This window comes from Engystomops pustulosus, chromosome 3 (genome assembly GCF_040894005.1).
Source record: "Engystomops pustulosus chromosome 3, aEngPut4.maternal, whole genome shotgun sequence".
Lineage (NCBI taxonomy): Eukaryota > Metazoa > Chordata > Amphibia > Anura > Leptodactylidae > Engystomops > Engystomops pustulosus.
Genome location: NC_092413.1, coordinates 91,679,906 through 91,698,171, shown reverse-complemented (window position 1 = coordinate 91,698,171; position 18,266 = coordinate 91,679,906). Strand labels below are relative to the sequence as shown.

Here is an 18,266-nt window from a genome sequence, read left to right as displayed (position 1 = left end):
GCGTGCCCCCATATACCATTTAATACATACAGGTTGCCGCCATATACCATATAATACATACAGTGTGCCGCCATATACCATACAATACATACAGTGTGCCGCCATATATCACACAATACATACAGTGTGCCGTCATATACATATAATACATACAGCGTGCCACCATATACCATATAATACATACAGCGTGCCCCCATATACCATATAATACATACAGCGTGCCGCCATATACCATATGATACATACGGCGTGCTGCCATATACCATACCATACATACAGCGAGCTGCCATATACCATGCACCCCATACAGCGTGCCTCCATATACCGTACAATACATACAGCGTGCCGCCATATACCATACAATACATACAGCGTGCCACCATATACCATACAATACATACAGTGTGCCACCATATACCATATAATACATACAGCGTGCCACCATATACCATATAATACATACAGCGTTCCGCCATATACCATGCATTCCATACAGCGTGCCGCCATATACCATACAATACATACAGCGTGCCACCATATACCATAAAATACATACAGCGTGAAACCATATACCATAAAATACATACAGCGTGCTGCCATATACCATACCATACATACAGCGTGCCGCCATATACCATACATTCCATACAGTGTGCCACCATATACCATACAATACATACAGCGTGCCTACATATACTATACAATACAAACAGCGTGCCTATACACTCACCGGCCACTTTATTAGGTACACCATGCTAGTAACGGGTTGGACCCCCTTTTGCCTTCAGAACTGCCTCAATTCTTCGTGGCATAGATTCAACAAGGTGCTGGAAGCATTCCTCAGAGATTTTGGTCCATATGGACATGATGGCATCACACAGTTGCCGCAGATTTGTTGGCTGCACATCCATGATGCGAATCTCCCGTTCCACCACATCCCAAAGATGCTCTATTGGATTGAGATCTGGTGACTGTGGAGGCCATTTGAGTACAGTGACCTCATTGTCATGTTCAAGAAACCAGTCTGAGATCATTCCAGCTTTATGACATGGCGCATTATCCTGCTGAAAGTAGCCATCAGATGTTGGGTACATTGTGGTCATAAAGGGATGGACATGGTCAGCAACAATACTCAGGTAGGCTGTGGCAATGCAACGATGCTCAATTGGTACCAAGGGGCCCAAAGAGTGCCAAGAAAATATTCCGCACAACATGACACCACCACCACCAGCCTGAACCGTTGATACAAGGCAGGATGGGTCCATGCTTTCATGTTGTTGACGCCAAATTCTGACCCTACCATCCGAATGTCGCAGCAGAAATCAAGACTCATTAGACCAGGCAACGTTTTTCCAATCTTCTACTGTCCAATTTAGATGAGCTTGTGCAAATTGTAGCCTCAGTTTCCTGTTCTTAGCTGAAAGGAGTGGCACCCGGTGTGGTCTTCTGCTGCTGTGGCCCATCTGCCTCAAAGTTCGACGTACTGTGCATTCAGAGATGCTCTTCTGCCTACCTTGGTTGTAACGGGTGGCGATTTGAGTCACTGATGCCTTTCTATTAGCTCGAACCAGTCTGCCCATTCTCCTCTGACCTCTGGCATTAACAAGGCATTTCCGCCCACAGAACTGCCACTCACTGGATGTTTTTTCTCTTTTGGACCATTCTCTGTAAACCCTAGAGATGGTTGTGCGTGAAAATCCCAGTAGATCGGCAGTTTCTGAAATACTCAGACCAGCCCTTCTGGCAACAACAACCATACCACGTTCAAAGGCACTCAAATCACCTTTCTTCCCCATACTGACGCTCGTTTTGAACTGCAGGAGATTATCTTGACCATGTCTACATGCCTAAATGCACTGAGTTGCCGCCATGTGATTGGCTGATTAGAAATTAAGTGTTAACGAGCAGTTGGACAGGTGTACCTAATAAAGTGGCCGGTGAGTGTATATACCATACAATACATACAGCGTGCCTACATATACCATATAATACATACAGTGTGCTGCTATATACCATACAATGCATATAGCGTGCTGCCATATACCATATAGAACATACAGCGTGCCGCCATATACCATACCATACCATACATACAGCATGCCCCCATATACCATACAATGCATACAGCCTGCTGCCATATACCATACAATACATACAGGTTGCCGCCATATACCATATAATACATACAGTGTGCCGCCATATACCATACAATATATACAGCATGCCGCCATATACAATACATACAGGGTGCCGCCATATACCATACAATACATACAGCGTGCCGCCATATATCACACAATACATACAGCGTGCTGCCATATACCATATAATACATACAGTGTGCCGCCATATACCATACCATACATACAGCATGCCGCCATATACCATACAATGCATACAGCGTGCTGCCATATACCATACAATACATACAGGTTGCCGCCATATACCATATAATACATACAGTGTGCCGCCATATACCATACAATATATACAGCATGCCGCCATATACCATATAATACATACAGCGTGCCGCCATATACCATACAATATATACAGCATGCCGCCATATACAATACATACAGGGTGCCGCCATATACCATACAATACATACAGCGTGCCGCCATATATCACACAATACATACAGCGTGCCGCCATATACATATAATACATACAGCGTGCTGTCATATACCATATAATACATACAGCGTGCTGCCATATACCATACAATGCATACAGCGTGCCGCCATATACCATATAATACATACAGCGTGCCGCCATATACCATATAATACATACAGCGTGCCACCATATACCATATATTACATACAGCGTGACGCCATATACCTTAAAATACATACAGCGTGCTGCCATATACCTTACCATACATACAGCGTGCCGCCATATACCATACATTCCATACAGCGTGCCACCATATACCATACTATACATACAGCGTGCCTACATATACCATACAATACAAACAGCGTGCCTACATATACCTTACAATACATACAGCGTGCCCCCATATACCATATAATACATACAGCGTGCTGCTATATACCATATAATACATACAGCGTGCCTACATATATCATACCATACATACAGCGTGCCGCCATATACCATACAATGCATACAGCGTGCTGCCATATACCATACAATACATACAGGGTGCCGCCATATACCATATAATACATACAGTGTGCCGCCATATACCATACCATACATACAGCGTGCCTCCATATACCATACAATACATACAGCATGCCGCCATATACAATACATACAGGGTGCCGCCATATACCATACAATACATACAGCATGCCGCCATATACAATACATACAGGGTGCCGCCATATACCATACAATACATACAGCGTGCCGCCATATACATATAATACATACAGCGTGCTGTCATATACCATATAATACATACAGCGTGCTGCCATATACCATACCATACATACAGTGTGCCGCCATATACCATACAATGCATACAGCGTGCCGCCATATACTATACAATACATACAGCGTGCCACCATATACATATAATACATACAGCGTGCTGCCATATACCATATAATACATACAGCGTGCTGCCATATACCATATAATACATACAGCGTGCTGCCATATACCATACCATACATACAGCATGCCGCCATATGCCATAAAATACATACAGCGTGACACCATATACCATAAAATACATACAGCGTGCTGCCATATACCATACCATACATACAGCGTGCCGCCATATACCATACATTCCATAGAGCGTGCCACCATATACCATACTATACATACAGCGTGCCTACATATACCATACAATACAAACAGCGTGTCTACATATACCATACAATACATACAGCGTGCCCCCATATACCATATAATACATACAGCGTGCTGCTATATACCATATAATACATACAGCGTGCCTACATATATCATACCATACATACAGCGTGCCGCCATATACCATACAATGCATACAGCTTGCTGCCATATACCATACAATACATACAGGGTGCCGCCATATACCATACAATACATACAGTGTGCTGCCATATACCATACAATACATACAGCTTGCCACCATATACCATACAATACATACAGTGTGCCACCATATACCATATAATACATACAGCGTGCCACCATATACCATACAATACATACAGTGTGCCACCATATACCATATCATACATACAGCATGCCACCATATACCATACAATACATACAGTGTGACGCCATATACATTTAATACATACAGCGTGCCGCCATATACCATATAATACATACAACGTGCCACCATATACCATAAAATACATACAACGTGACACCATATACCATAAAATACATACAGCTTGCTGCCATATACCATACAACACATACAGCGTGCCGCCATATACCATGCAATACATACAGTGTGCCACCATATACCATGCTATACATACAGCGTGCCTACATATACCATACATACAAACAGCGTGCCTACAAATACCATACATTCCATACAGCGTGCCACCATATACCATGCAATACATACAGCGTGCCTACATATACCATACATACAAACAGCGTGCCTACATATACCATACAATACATACAGCGTGCCCCAATATACCATGTAATACATACAGCGTGCTGCCATATACCATATAATTCATACAGTGTGCTGCCATATACCATACCATAGATACAGCCTGCCGCCATATACTATACAATACATACAGCATGCCGTTATATACAATACATACAGGGTGCCGCCATATACCATACAATACATACAGCGTGCCGCCATATATCACACAATACATACAGCGTGCCGCCATGTACCATATAATACATACAGCGTGCCGCCATATATCATACAATACATAGAGCGTGCCACCATATACCATACAATACATGCAGCGTGCCCCCATATACCATACAATACATACAGCGTGCTGCCATATACCATATAATACATACAGCGTGCTGCCATATACCATACCATACATACAGGGTGCCGCCATATACCATACAATGCATACAGCATGCTGCCATATACCATACAATACATACAGGTTGCCGCCATATACCATACAATACATACAGCATGCCGCCATATATCACACAATACATACAGCGTGCTGCCATATACCATATAATACATACAGTGTGCCCCCATATACCATATAATACATACAGCGTGCTGCCATATACCATACCATTTATATAGCGTGCCGCCATATACCATGCATTCCATACAGCATGCCTCCATATTCCGTACATTACATACAGCGTGCTGCCATATATCATACAATACATACAGCGTGCCGCCATATACCATACAATACATACAGTGTGCCACCAAATACCATATAATACATACAGCGTGCCACCATATACCATTTAATACATACAGCGTTCCGCCATATACCATGCATTCCACACAGCGTGCCGCCGTATACCATACAATACATACAGCGTGCCACCATATACCATAAAATACATACAGCGTGACACCATATACCATAAAATACATACAGCGTGCTGCCATATACCATACCATACATACAGCGTGCCGCCATATACCATACAAAACATAGTGTGCCACCATATACCATACAATAAATACAGTGTGCCACCATATACCATACAATACATACAGCGTGCCGCCATACACCATACAATACATAGAGCGTGCCATCATATACCATATAATACATACAGCGTGCTGCCATATACCAAAAAATACAAACAGCGTGCCGCCATATACCATATAATACATACAGCGTGCCGCCATATACTATACAATACATACAGCATGCCGCCATATATCACACAATACATACAGTGTGACGCCATATACATATAATACATACAGCGTGCCCCCATATACCATATAATACATACAGCGTGCTGCCATATACCATATAATACATACAGTGTGCCCCCATATACCATATAATACATACAGCGTGCTGCCATATACCATACCATTCATATAGCGTGCCGCCATATACCATGCATTCCATACAGCATGCCTCCATATTCCGTACATTACATACAGCGTGCTGCCATATACCATACAATACATACAGCGTGCCGCCATATACCATACAATACATTCAGTGTGCCACCAAATATCATATAATACATACAGCGTGCCACCATATACCATTTAATACATACAGCGTTCCGCCATATACCATGCATTCCACACAGCGTGCCGCCATATACCATACAATACATACAGCGTGCCACCATATACCATAAAATACATACAGCGTGACACCATATACCATAAAATACATACAGCGTGCTGCCATATATTATACCATACATACAGCGTGCCGCCATATACCATACAATACATAGTGTGCCACCATATACCATACAATAAATACAGCGTGCCGCCATATACCATACAATACATACAGGTTGTCGCCATATACCATACAATAAATACAGCGTGCTGCCATATACCATACAATACATACAGGTTGTCGCCATATACCATACAATAAATACAGCGTGCCGCCATATACCATACAATACATAGAGCGTGCCACCATATACCATATAATACATACAGCGTGCTGCCATATACCAAAAAATACAAACAGCGTGCCGCCATATACCATATAATACATACAGCGTGCTGCCATATACCATACAATACATACAGCGTGCCGCCATATACCATATAATACATACAGCGTGCCGCCATATACCATACAATACAAACAGCGTGCTGCCATATACTATACAATACATACAGCGTGCCGCCATATATCACACAATACATACAGCGTGCCGCCATGTACCATATAATACATACAGCGTGCCGCCATATACCATATAATACATACAGCTTGCTGCCATATACCATACAATACATGCAGCGTGCCCCCATATACCATACGATACATGCAGCGTGCTGCCATATACCATATAATACATACAGCGTGCTGCCATATACCATACAATACATACAGGTTGCCGCCATATACCATACAATACATACAGCGTGCCGCCATATACCATACAATACATACAGTATGCCGCCATATATCACACAATACATACAGTGATCCGCCATATACCATATAATACATACAGAGTGCTCCCATATACCATATAATACATACAGCGTGCTCCCATATACCATATAATACATACAGCGTGCCGCCATATACCATGCATTCCATACAGCATGTCTCCATATACCGTACATTACATACAGCGTGCTGCCATATACCATACAATACATACAGTGTGCCGCCATATACCATATAATACATACAGCGTGCCACCATATACCATATAATACATACAGCGTTCCGCCATATACCATGCATTCCATACAGCGTGCCGCCGTATACCATACAATACATACAGCGTGCCACCATATACCATAAAATACATACAGCGTGACACCATATACCATAAAATACATACAGCGTGCTGCCATATACCATACCATACATACAGCGTGCCGCCATATACCATACATTCCATACAGCGTGCCGTCATATACCATACAATACATAGTGTGCCACCATATACCATACAATAAATACAGTGTGCCACCATATACCATACAATACATACAGCGTGCTGCCATATACCGTATAATACATAGAGCGTGCCACCATATACCATATAATACATATAGCGTGCTGCCATATACCAAATAATACAAACAGCGTGCCGCCATATACCATATAATACATATAGCGTGCTGCCATATACCATACCATACATACAGCGTGCCTCCATATACCATACAATGCATACAGCGTGCCGCCATATACCATACAATAAATACAGGTTGCCGCCATATACCATATAATACATACAGTGTGCCGCCATATACCATACAATACATACAGCGTGCCGCCATATATCACACAATACATACAGTGTGCCGTCTTATACATATAATACATACAGCGTTCCCCCATATACCATATAATACATACAGCGTGCTGCCATATACCATACCATACATACAGCGTGCCGCAATATACCATGCATTCCATACAGCGTGCCTCCATATACCGTACAATACATACAGCGTGCTGCCATATACCATACAATACATACAGCGTGCCACCATATACCATACAATACATACAGTGTGCCGCCATATACCATATAATACATACAGCGTGTCACCATATACCATATAATACATACAGCGTTCCGCCATATACCATGCATTCCACACAGCGTGCCGCCGTATACAATACAATACATACAGTGTGCCGCCATATACCATACAATACATACAGCGTGCCACCATATAATACATACAGCGTGCTACCATATACCATATAATGCATACAGCGTGCCACCATATACCATATAATACATACAGCGTTCAGCCATATACCATGCATTCCATACAGCGTGCCGCCATATACCATACAATACATACAGCGTGCCGCCATATACCATGCATTCCATACAGCGTGCCGCCATATACCATACAATACATACAGCGTGCCTACATATACTATACAATACAAACAGCGTGCCTATATATACCATACAATACATACAGCGTGCCTACATATACCATATAATACATACAGCGTGCTACCATATACCATATAATGCATACAGCGTGCTGCCATATACCATACCATACATACAGTGTGCCGCCATATACCATACAATGCATACAGCGTGCCGCCATATACCATATAATACATACAGCATGCTGCCATATACCATACAATGCTTACAGCGTGCTGCCATATACCATACAATACATACAGTGTGCCGCCATATACCATATAATACATAAAGCGTGTCGCCATATACCATACAATACATACAGGTTGTCGCCATATACCATACAATACATACAGGTTGTCGCCATATACCATACAATACATACAGGTTGTCGCCATATACCATACAATACATACAGCATGCCGCCATATACAATACATACAGGGTGCCGCCATATACCATACAATACATACAGCGTGCCGCCATATATCACACAATACATACAGCGTGCCGCCATGTACCATATAATACATACAGCGTGCCCCGATATACCATTTAATACATACAGCTTGCTGCCATATACCAAATAATACATACAGCGTGCCGCCATATACCATATAATACATACAGCGTGCCACCATATACCATATAATACATACAGCGTGCTGCCATATACCATACCATAGATACAGCGTGCCGCCATATACCATACAATACATACAGTGTGCCGCCATATACCATGCAATACATACAGTGTGTCGCCATATACCATACAGTACATACAGCGTGCTGCCATATGCCATACAATACATACAGCGTGCCACCATATACCATACAATACATACAGTGTGCCGCCATATACCATATAATACATACAGCGTGCCACCATATACCATACAATACATACAGCGTTCCGCCATATACCATGCATTCCATACAGCGTGCCGCCATATACCATATAATACATACAGCGTGCCACCATATACCATAAAATACATACAGCGTGCCACCATATACCATATAATACATACAGCGTGCTACCATATACCATATAATGCATACAGCGTGCTGCCATATACCATACCATACATACAGTGTGCCGCCATATACCATACAATGCATACAGCGTGCCGACATATACCATATAATACATACAGCATGCTGCCATATACCATACAATGCTTACAGCGTGCTGCCATATACCATACAATACATACAGTGTGCCGCCATATACCATATAATACATAAAGCGTGTCGCCATATACCATACAATACATACAGGTTGTCGCCATATACCATACAATACATACAGGTTGTCGCCATATACCATACAATACATACAGGTTGTCGCCATATACCATACAATACATACAGCATGCCGCCATATACAATACATACAGGGTGCCGCCATATACCATACAATACATACAGCGTGCCGCCATATATCACACAATACATACAGCGTGCCGCCATGTACCATATAATACATACAGCGTGCCCCGATATACCATTTAATACATACAGCTTGCTGCCATATACCAAATAATACATACAGCGTGCCGCCATATACCATATAATACATACAGCGTGCCACCATATACCATATAATACATACAGCGTGCTGCCATATACCATACCATAGATACAGCGTGCCGCCATATACCATACAATACATACAGTGTGCCGCCATATACCATGCAATACATACAGTGTGTCGCCATATACCATACAGTACATACAGCGTGCTGCCATATGCCATACAATACATACAGCGTGCCACCATATACCATACAATACATACAGTGTGCCGCCATATACCATATAATACATACAGCGTGCCACCATATACCATACAATACATACAGCGTTCCGCCATATACCATGCATTCCATACAGCGTGCCGCCATATACCATATAATACATACAGCGTGCCACCATATACCATAAAATACATACAGCGTGCCACCATATACCATAAAATACATACAGCGTGCTGCCATATACCATAAAATACATACAGCATGCTGCCATATACCATAAAATACCTACAGCGTGACACCATATACCATAAAATACATACAGTGTGCTGCCATATACCATACCATACATACAGCGTGCCGCCATATACTATACATTCCATACAGTGTGCCACCATATACCATACAATACATACAGCGTGCCTACATATACTATACAATACAAACAGCGTGCCTATATATACCATACAATACATACAGCGTGCCTACATATACCATATAATACATACAGTGTGCTGCCATATACCATACAATGCATATAGCGTGCTGCCATATACTATATAGAACATACAGCGTGCTGCCATATACCATACCATACATACAGCATGCCGGCATATACCATACAATGCATACAGCGTGCTGCCATATACCATACAATACATACAGGTTGCCGCCATATACCATATAATACATACAGTGTGCCGCCATATACCATACAATATATACAGCATGCCGCCATATACAATACATACAGGGTGCCGCCATATACCATACAATACATACAGCGTGCCGCCATATATCACACAATATATACAGCATGCCGCCATATACAATACATACAGTGTGCTGCCATATACCATACAATACATATAGTGTGCCGCCATATACCATACAATACATACAGTGTGTCGCCATATACCTTACAGTACATACAGCGTGCTGCCATATACCATATAATACATACGGTGTGCCGCCATATACCATATAATACATACAGCGTGCTGCCATATACCATACAATACATACAGCGTGCCGCCATATACCGTACAATACATACAGCGTGCCGCCATATACCTTACAGTACATACAGCGTGTTGCCATATACCATATAATACATACGGTGTGCCGCCATATACCATACCATACATACAGCGTGCTGCCATATACCATATAATACATACGGTGTGCCGCCATATACCATATAATACATACAGCGTGCTGCCATATACCATACAATACATACAGCGTGCCGCCATATACCGTACAATACATACAGCGTGCCGCCATATACCTTACAGTACATACAGCGTGTTGCCATATACCATATAATACATACGGTGTGCCGCCATATACCATACCATACATACAGCGTGCTGCCATATACCATACAATACATATAGTGTGCCGCCATATACCATACAATACATACAGCGTGCCTACATATACCATACAATACATACAGCGTGCCACCATATACCATACAATACATAAAGCGGGCCGCTATATACCATACAATATATGTAGCGTGCCACCATATACCATACAATACATACAGCTTGCCGCTATATACCTTACACTACATACAATGTACCGCCATATACCATACAATGCATACAGCGTGCCACCATATACCATACAATACATACAGCGTGCTACCATATACCATACAATACATACAGCGTGCCACCATATACCATACAATACATACAGCGTGCCACCATATACCATACAATACATACAGCGTGCTGCCATATTTCATACAATACATACAGCGTGCCACCATATAGTATTTTTCACATACAATGCGCCGCCATATAGTATATAATACATACAGCGTGGCACCATATAGTATATAATACATACAGTGTGCCACCATATAGTATATATTGCATATAATACATAATACATATAATACATACAGGTCGGAGAGGCGGTCGTGGGCGGTAGAAGCGTAACGACTGAGGTGCGGGGGGCGGCACAAATAAAGAGGTCGAGCCGCAGTCATGATGCCGCCTCGCCTCATGGTCGGTGCGCCCCTGCTCCTATGAGCTAAGGCTGAGTTCACACCTTTGTCTTTGTTTCAGCTATAAATAACATAAGTGTAACAAGATAACCTTCCGTACGTGAATGTCTATGGGGAACAGAGGGTGATCAGAAGAGCTTCCGTTCACCTTCTGGGTTTTGTTTTCCTTACAATCTCCCAAAAGGGAAAGTGTAAGGGAAAGCCCCTACACAGGTGCGGACTCATTTGTTTTACTCCTAGGAGCTCACAATTGAATATAGCATTTCCCTGCTCATTTGAGCTCACAGTCTAATGTCCTTGCTCCTAGGAGCTCACACTCAAATATATACAGGAAATGCCCAGCTTTTTGGGGCTTAACATTTTATTATACAGGAAATAGGTAGTAGAATCTAATGTACAGTATAATATCCCTTGCTGTATACTATCTCTCCTTGGAATATACAGTAAATGCCCAGCTCCTGTGAGCTAAGGCTAAGTTCACGCTTGTGGTTTTATTTCAGCTATAAATAAAGTTAGTGTAACAGAAGATAACCTTCCATACGTGAATGTGCATGGGGAACAGAAGAGGATCAGAAGAGCTTCCATTCACCTTCCGGTTTTTGTTTCCGTTACAATCTCCCAAACGGGAAAGTGTAAGGGAAAGCCCCTACACAGGTGGGAACACATAATAAAGGGTTTTCTCCCAGGAGCTCACAATTGAATATATTTATACTGCATATACACGAGTATGAGCCAATTCGGGTGCTACCACACCGGGCGCTTTGTTTGTTTACTATGCTGGTTTGAACTTGTAGGGCTGGCTCACTACAGTGGCAGGGGGCTGGCTGACTACAGGTGCAGGGGGCTGGATGACTACAGGTGCAGGGGGCTGGCTGACTACAGGTGCAGGGGGACGGCTGACACGGCTGGCTGACTACAATGGCAGTGGGCTGGCTGACTACAGGTGCAGGGGGACGGCTGACTACAGGTGCAGGGGGAGGGCTGACGGGGCTGGCTGACTACAGTGGCAGGGGGCTGGCTGACTACAGTGGCAGGGGGCTGGCTGACTACAGTGGCAGGGGGCTGGCTGACTACAGTGGCAGGGGGCTGGCTGACTACAGTGGCAGGGGGCTGGCTGACTACAGTGGCAGGGGGCTGGCTGACTACAGTGGCAGGGGGCTGGCTGACTAAAGTGGCAGGGGGCTGGCTGACTACAGGTGCAGGGGGACGGCTGACATGGCTGGCTGACTACAATGGCAGGGGCTGGCTGACTACAGGTGCAGGGAGACGGCTGACGGGGCTGGCTGACTACAGTGGCAGGGGCTGACTACAGGTGCAGGGGGCTGGCTGACTACAGGTGCAAGGGGACGGCTGACACGGCTGGCTGACTACAATGGCAGTGGGCTGGCTGACTACAGGTGCAGGGGGGCGGCTGACGGGGCTGGCTGACTACAGTGGCAGGGGCTGACTACAGGTGCAGGGGGCTGGCTGACTACAGTGGCAGGGGCTGACTACAGGGACAGGGGGCTGACTACAGGTGCAAGGGGACAGCTGACACGGCTGGCTGACTACAATGCCAGTGGGCTGGCTGACTACAGGTGCAGGGGGGCGGCTGATTACAGGTGCAGGGGGGCGGCTGACTACAGGTGCAGAGGGCTGGCTGACTACAGTGGCAGGGGCTGACTACAGAGACAGGGGGCTGGCTGACTACAGTGGCAGGGGGACGGCTGATGGGGCTGGCTGACTAGAGTGGCAGGGGGCTGGCTAACCACTGAGGGCAGGGGCCGGATGGCTACATACTAGGGTGCCAGGTGCAGAGGGCTGGCTGACTACAGTGGCAGGGGCTGACTACAGAGACAGGGGGCTGGCTGACTACAGTGGCAGGGGGACGGCTGACATGGCTGGCTGACTACAATGGCAGGGGGCTGGCTGACTACAGGTGCAGGGAGACGGCTGACTACAGTGGCAGGGGGCTGGCTGACTACAGTGGCAGGGGGCTGGCTGACTATAGTGGCAGGGGGCTGGCTGACTACAGTGGCAGGGGGCTGGCTGACTACAGTGGCAGGGGGCTGGCTGACTAAAGTGGCAGGGGGACGGCTGACATGGCTGGCTGACTACAATGGCAGGGAGACGGCTGACGGGGCTGGCTGACTACAGTGGCAGGGGCTGACTACAGGTGCAGGGGGCTGACTGACACGGCTGGCTGACTACAATGGCAGTGGGCTGGCTGACTACAGGTGCAGGGGGGCGGCTGACGGGGCTGGCTGACTACAGTGGCAGGGGCTGACTACAGGTGCAGGGGGCTGGCTGACTACAGGGACAGGGGGCTGACTACAGGGACAGGGGGCTGACTACAGGGACAGGGGGCTGACTACAGGTGCAAGGGGACGGCTGACACGGCTGGCTGACTACAATGCCAGTGGGCTGGCTGACTACAGGTGCAGGGGGGCGGCTGACTACAGTGGCAGGGGCTGACTACAGGTGCAGAGGGCTGGCTGACTACAGTGGCAGGGGCTGACTACAGAGACAGGGGGCTGGCTGACTACAGTGGCAGGGGGACGGCTGATGGGGCTGGCTGACTAGAGTGGCAGGGGGCTGGCTAACCACTGAGCGCAGGGGCCGGATGGCTACATACTAGGGTGCCAGGTGCAGAGGGCTGGCTGACTACAGTGGCAGGGGCTGACTACAGAGACAGGGGGCTGGCTGACTACAGTGGCAGGGGGACGGCTGACACGGCTGGCTGACTACAATGGCAGGGGGCTGGCTGACTACAGGTGCAGGGAGACGGCTGACTACAGTGGCAGGGGCTGACTACAGGTGCAGGGGGCTGGCTGACTACAGGTGCATGGGGACGGCTGACACGGCTGGCTGACTACAATGGCAGTGGGCTGGCTGACAACAGGTGCAGGGGGGCGGCTGACGGGGCTGGCTGACTACAGTGGCAGGGGCTGACTACAGGTGCAGGCTGACTACAGTGGCAGAGGCTGACTACAGGGACAGGGGGCTGACTACAGGGACAGGGGGCTGACTACAGGGACAGGGGGCTGACTACAGGTGCAAGGGGACGGCTGACACGGCTGGCTGACTACAATGGCAGTGGGCTGGATGACTACAGGTGCAGGGGGACGGCTGACGGGGCTGGCTGACTAAAGTGGCAGGGGCTGACTACAGGGACAGGGGACTGACTACAGGGACAGGGGACTGACTACAGGTGCAAGGGGACGGCTGACACGGCTGGCTGACTACAATGGCAGTGGGCTGGCTGACTACAGGTGCAGGGGGGCGGCTGACTACAGTGGCAGGGGCTGACTGCAGGTGCAGAGGGCTGGCTGACTACAGTGGCAGGGGCTGACTACAGGTGCAAGGGGACGGCTGACACGGCTGGCTGACTACAAAGGCAGTGGGCTGGCTGACTACAGGTGCAGGGGGGCGGCTGACGGGGCTGGCTGACTACAGTGGCAGGGGCTGACTACAGGGACAGGGGACTGACTACAGGTGCAAGGGGACGGCTGACACGGCTGGCTGACTACAAAGGCAGTGGGCTGGCTGACTACAGGTGCAGGGGGGCGGCTGACTACAGTGGCAGGGGCTGACTACAGAGACAGGGGGCTGGCTGACTACAGTGGCAGGGGGACGGCTGACATGGCTGGCTGACTACAGTGGCAGGGGGACGGCTGACATGGCTGGCTGACTACAATGGCAGGGGGCTGGCTGACTACAATGGCAGGGGCTGACTACAGGTGCAGGGGGCTGGCTGACACGGCTGGCTGACTACAATGGCAGTGGGCTGGCTGACTACAGGTGCAGGGGGGCGGCTGACGGGGCTGCCTGACTACAGTGGCAGGGGCTGACTACAGAGACAGGGTCTGGCTGACTACAGTGGCAGGGGGACGGCTGATGGGGCTGGCTGACTAGAGTGGCAGGGGGCTGGCTAACCACTGAGGGCAGGGGCCGGATGGCTACATACTAGGGTGGAACGGGACTGACTAGCTATATAGTGGCTGTGACCAATGCATTTCCCACTCTATATACTCAAGTCAATAGGCGTTCACAGTTTTTTTGTGGAAAAATTAGGGGCCTCGGCTTATAATCGAGAATATAAGTTAGTACATTCCCTGCTCTAATGAGCTCACAGTCTAATGTCATTGCTCCTAGGAGCTCACACTCAAATAAACATGAAAATGCCCACTCTTTGGCCTCACATTATAATATACAGGGCACGGATTCTTATTCTAATGTACAGTATAATATCCCTTACTGTATACTAGCTCTCCTTGGAGCGAATATACAGTAAATGCCCAGCTCCTGTGAGCTAAGGCTGAGTTCACACTTGCGGTTTTATTTCAGCTATAAATAAAGTTAGTGTAACAGAAAATAACCTTCCATACGTGAATGTCCATGGGGAACAGAAGAGGATCAGAAGAGCTTCCGTTCACCTTCCGTTTTTGTTTTCGTTACAATCTCCCAAATGGGAAAGTGTAAAGGTGCGAACACATAATAAAGGGTTTTCTCCCAGGAGCTCACAATTGAACATATATGGTAAATTCCCTGCTCTAATGAGCTCACAGTCTAATATCCTTGCTCCTAGAAGACTACAATCCAATGTACAGGAAATGGTTGAACCTATGAGCTAACAGTCTAGTATACAGAATAATGAATATAGTTAAATGTATACTTTTTTTGGAGTTAATATACAGTACATGCCTTGCTCCTAGGATCTTACAATCCAATTAACAGTTGACCTGCTCCTAAGAGCTTAAAGGAGTTTCCCATGAATATGGAAAACCTTGATGGGGCAGGGGTGGAATATAAAAAACAACAATTACTTACCCCGCTCTTGCTCCTGATTCCCACGTCTCTCTGGTACTGCCGGTACATGGGTCGGCACCTGGCCAGAAGTTCCTTGGGTTCACAGGACCTGCTACAGCCAATGAGTGGCCTCCTGGGACATTCCATTTTCCAGGAGACTTCACTGCCTGTGTTGTTCCCCTTGCTCAACAAAGCCATTCATTCACTGAAGTGAATCTCGTGACCCCCTGGAACTACAGGACAGATGCAGACCCGAGCCCAACCTTCACATACTTCTCCTGTCATGATAAGCACAATAATTATTGGGTCCACCCCCCCCCCCCAACCTAAACCACCAGTCTAATATTTAATCTACGCCCCGCTCCTAGGAGCTCACAATATAATATACATTAAATGCCCCCGCATTTATACAGTCATTTACTTTACTGTATAATGGCTCCTATGGTCTGATATACAGTAAATCCCATTTACACTGTGGTATTTGACATAGATTCTCCAAGCATTTTTAAATACTGGGTTAAAATCAGGCTTTTTGAGGGGAGCTGCATCTTATGGGGAGGCAAAGTATGAGGGGATCTGCTGCTGGGGAAGGGGGGCGCAGTATGAGGAGAGCTGTTGCTGCTTTGGGTGCGGGCAAAAGGCGTGGCTTAGGAGGAAAAAATCTCAGCAGCATGCTACATGCGCCATGACTTTTGTCCCTCTTCCGCCCCTCCAAAGGTTGGACATGATGCTTCTAGATCTCACCGCCTACTATTGACTTCAACTGGTTAGAGATTTTGGTAGCAATTTGAAGATTGTAAATTGGTATCAAGTCCTCAGTCCTCACAGCAAAAAACATAGATATTTTCTGCTGAGATTATTTGTGGGTAAATGGTTCTGAATTGCACCATTTACCCCCAAAATATATTGTGCATGACAAACCTGCCGCAGAGTCCCACTTACCTGGATGCGTCCTCTTCAACATGTTGAGCTCAAGTGATCGCAGATGTCTCCGAAACAGAAGCCTCAACATTCTATACCAACTGTGATGTCATGTAGTGTCTGTGATGTCATGTGTCTTGTGATGTCACCACCACTAACACTATTGATGTATCAAGTTTAACAAAATAAACAAAAAAAAAATCACTTAAAACAAATCAAGATTAGATTGCTTAGATTAGATCTCTAGATGTCAAATTGCCTAA

General features: G+C 46.1%; 1 protein-coding gene across 1 annotated transcript in view; it reads right to left on the bottom strand.

Annotated features, from left to right (window-relative positions):
* The window catches only part of HEBP2 (heme binding protein 2), a 60,647-nt gene that overhangs the window by 39,982 nt on the left and 2,399 nt on the right, over positions 1 to 18,266 (bottom strand). The gene's annotated exons all lie outside the window — the stretch shown is intronic.